The following is a 4,522-nucleotide window of genomic DNA, read 5'->3' as shown; positions in this document are numbered from 1 at the left end:
AGTGTTGAAAAGCAAAGGTGTCACTTCAATGACTAAGGTGCACCTGACCTAAGCCATAGTGTTTTCAATCACCTCACAGGCATGCGAAAGATGGACAATGAATAAGGGAGACCAAAGAAGAACTGATGCCTTTAAATTATGGTGTTGGCGACTTACAAGGTCACTATGAGTCAGAATCAACTCGATGGCAAAGGGTTTGTTTGGTTTTTTTGGTTTTTATATAGTATATATATATATAAACCCATTGTCTTTGAGTAGATTCCAACTCATAGTGACCCTATAGGACAGAGTAGAGCGGCCCCATAGGGTTTTCAAGGAATGCCTGGTGGATTTGAACTGCCGACCTTTTGGTTAGCAGCCAACCTCTTAACCACTGCATCACCAGGGCTCCATATATAGATATCCCCTTTTAAGCAATTTTGTTTTAGAACTACTCGTGGAGAGATGGCAATCTAGTTCATGTTTTTGTGTTTGGCTGGAACACTTCTTGTCATTGGCTTGTATAGACATCATGAAACTTTGAGGTTTTCTCTGAACCTGGGCAGAGCTGATCCAACTATGTGTGTGTAAGCAGAAAAACCAATGGTACATCAATGAGACATGGGATGGAGAGGTGTCTGTGATGGTAAGACCTGTGGTAGGGGATCAGATTCAACATGGGAGAGTCAAATTCTGCAGCCTCCTAGAAGCAAGACCAGGGGAGAGACTGAGCCATGCTGCTGTATATATAATTCTTTGAATTCTTGAGTATCTTCAGGGTGGAAATGGTTTTGAACAAGAGGCAAAACAATCAGTTTGGTCATGTTTTTATTTCTCAACATAATTTTCTGTTCTTAGTTTAAAAGTTTTGTTTCCTTGAGTTTTACATAAATTATATTTCATATAGTTATAAAAGTTGATGGACAGCAATACGATTAATTCTTCATATTAACCTGTTATGGTGAATTTTAAGTTACAACATCTAGCTGAGTTGTAGAACAATTATCTGACTACTGTTTTGATCTGGAGACAATTCTGTATATTTTATTTTCAGGAAGATGTTCACAATGAAGTCCTTATTAAAATTTCAGCTGTTAGAAAGTAAATTCTTCTCTCTGAAATTATTACATCAAATTATATACTGTTGGTATCCGTATATCAGTAAAGAGCTTTCAGTCACAGATAACAGAAGACCTGATTCAACGTGGCTTAAACAATAATGTGGATTAACTGGCTCATATAGCTGAAAACCAAAGAAAGATATCTTTTGGTCAAGGTCTTGGCTCTATCTCTTCATTCTGACTTTAACCTTAGCCTGGCCGGGACCTCATGGCCTCAGAGATAACTGTCCGCAGCAACTGGAGCTACATGCTTCTTTGTCCATTTCCAGGGGAGAAAATGTCATTTCTCACAATTATCAAATTACATTTTCTGAGCTTCTCTCTGATGGTACCAAGGTGAACTGATCATTGTTGCAAGAGGTGTGAGAATATGCTGACTGACTTTCGTCTGGAGCTGAGGTGGATCAGTCTACTCAAACATTATGGCTACTACATTGTTACTACATGGTTATTAAGGATGAGGGACAAGGAATTTCCTTAAAGGAAAATCAAGGGTTCTGTTAGGGGAACAGAAGAAATAGATACAGCACCGTCCTGTCCATGACATCCCGCTTTAACTTCATCCCTATAGGAAGTGATATTATATCCTACTTATATTTGGCAGTATTGGGTTTAAAATACAGGCTCTGGAGTTAGGCTGCCGCCATTCAAATCTTCATTCCACCAGTTACTAACCACTTGGTTTTATGTAAGTCACTTAACCTCTCCCTGCTGCAACATTGTCATTGTAAAGTGAAATTAGTAGAATCTTCCTTGTAGAGTTGCAATGAAGATTCAATGGACTAATGCATGTGAAGCACTCAGCATAGATCATGTCACTTTGTAAGTAACATATTTGCAAATGAAGTAGCCATTTGATGGACTCTATAGAGCATCACTTTTATCTGCTTGGCATCTGCCTGTTGTCCAGTGTGTTCTGGAGGCTTCTCTTCCCATTCTCAGGTCATTTGTATCAGTTACTGGAATTCCTTTCAGGCAGACGGTTCTTTGACCCAGAGACTGGAGGGTGGTCTGTACCATAGAAGTGGCGTACTGTGATATACTGTGGTATAACTGTTCAAAAAAGAAGCCCTGTTCCTGATAGGATGTTTCCTCCACAGTGTGAATTATCATTCTCAAATGGTTGAGAAAAGGGTACAGCAGCATCTAACTGGGTGTCTGTATACTCCTGTTGGTAAAATCACCATACAAGGCCTGCTAAACCCATACAGAACAGTAATGTTTTGATTATTCCTCGTTTACTTCCTTTAGCTCTGGTATTTGGAAAGTGGAGTATACTGTACTCACAAGGCAATAATCAGGTGATTTTCTTTTGACTGGTAACCCTTTGATTTCATGTTAATCAAAACTCACTCTGCAAAAGACTTGGGAGTAACGTGTGGCGAGGGGGAGTGGGGAGAAAGAAGATGAAGTAACCCTAGTTGTTGTACTAAAACTTACCCTGTGGGGGCCAAGGAGTCCATGGGTGGTGCAGAAGGTCAATGCGTTAGGCCGATAACCAGAAGGTGGAGGTTTGAGTCCACCCAGAGGCCTGGTGATCTACTTCCAAAAAATCAGTCATTGAAAACACTGTGCAGTGCAGTTCTATTCCAACACACCTGGAGTTGCCATGAGTCAGAGGCAACTCGACAGCGACTGGTCATTGTAGTAGTGAAGGCTAAAATCGGAGCTTGGACTGTACTCATTTGGGGAAATCTATATGAACTTTGTAATTTATAAAGTAGGTAGATTAGGAGTGATTGCGTCAAATAAGTTTTTGTCTAAATGATTTATCTGATGTATTTACTGAAGTGAAAATGTATAATTTGTGTTTATATGGAAACATTTGAGGCAGGAGAAAGAGCATAAACTTGGAGACAGAAAGACCTGGCTTCAAATTCTGACAGCACTTTTTATCAGATGTGTGGCCTGGGAAAATGCCTTCACATCTCTGAGTCTCAGTTTCTAAATCTGTACAAAAGGGATAATAAAACCTCCTTTGTTGTGTTAGTGGAACATTAGACTTGACGGACATAATTGTCTAGCACGGTGTGGATAGATATTAAGAGCACAAAAAATATTCTTATTTATAAGGATGCATTGTACGTACACGTTTGTAAGAAAAGATCTATTATTTAATGCAAAGCACACTTGCACTCAGAATTCCATTCCCTATTGTTGAAGATCTATACCTGATCATAAAGGTCCTATCACAGGGTCTCACAGCTTCAGGTCTAAAACTGAGAAATTTACATACTTCCTAGTGTCACTGACAGGAACAAATAAACTGAAACTGCCAACATCAGCCAATTAAACCAGCAGTTTTCAGTCTTGGCTGAACGTTGTAATTCCCTGGAGAACTTTTAAAATACCTCAGTGCTCTGACTGCCCTCCAGAGCAATGAAATCAGAAGTTCTGGGGGTTGGACTTAGGCATCAGTATTTGTTAAAGGTCTGTAAATGATTTCAAGTGCAACCAAGGTAGAGAACCATTGCTCTAAATCATCGCTTCTCAAACTGTAATGTGCATACCGATCTTGTTAATATGCATATTCTGACCCTGCAGATCTGGGGTGGGACCTGAGAATCTGCATTTCTAACTCCCTCTTAGGTGATGCCAATGCTGCTGGGTCCTGGGCCACACTTTGAGTTTGTTGTTATTGTTGCCATTGAGCCAATTCCAACTCATTGTGACCCCACATGTGCACAGTAGTACTGCTCCATAGAGTTCAAGGCTGCGACTTTTTGGAAGTATGTAGATCACCAGGCCTGTCTTCCAAAGCGTCTCTAGGTGGGTTCAAACCGCCAACCGTTCAGCTGGTAGTCAAGCACCACCTGAGACGCTTACTGATTCTAAGGTGCTCACTTCCTCCTCTTCTCTCTCTACCTCCTCCCCACAGTTCTGGGAAAAAACCTTTTATAAAACATGTTATTTTTTCCCAGGAACTACATTCTCTCCTGAGGCCACGATCATCTTTACTCAGGACAATAAAATGTTACATCTTTCAAGATGAGTGTTTCAAATTGCTCTTCCCTTTCTATAGCAATTTTGACTTGTGAGAAAAGTATATATCAGTTTTCAGTATAAGATGAATCATAATTTATCAGTGAAAAGAAGTTGTTAAAGTATTTGACATAATGTGGACACCTTCAGAAATTTGTTTGACTGCTCTGGAAAGTTTTTAAAGAAGATAATTTATGCATAACCAAAACTCAAGAGAAAAGCTTATTAAAGCTGCATTTGTTTAGACACAAAAATATCAAGAATTGTTGACGCTTCTGCCATTTGGATTTGAATCCCTAAAGCAGCTTTAAACCGAACTGTCTTGTTCAGGTCATTTGGCCAAACTTGATGGTAAGGATGCCACCGGCTGCTCTACAGCAACCCTGACTTAGGGAATAGGAAGCAGAAACTCCTGAACAAATCTGAGGCTTGCCTAGTAT

The sequence above is a fragment of the Trichechus manatus genome, unplaced genomic scaffold, assembly GCF_000243295.1.
Source record: "Trichechus manatus latirostris isolate Lorelei unplaced genomic scaffold, TriManLat1.0 scaffold00108, whole genome shotgun sequence".
Classification (NCBI taxonomy): Eukaryota; Metazoa; Chordata; class Mammalia; order Sirenia; family Trichechidae; genus Trichechus; species Trichechus manatus.
This window is presented reverse-complemented; position numbering follows the sequence as displayed.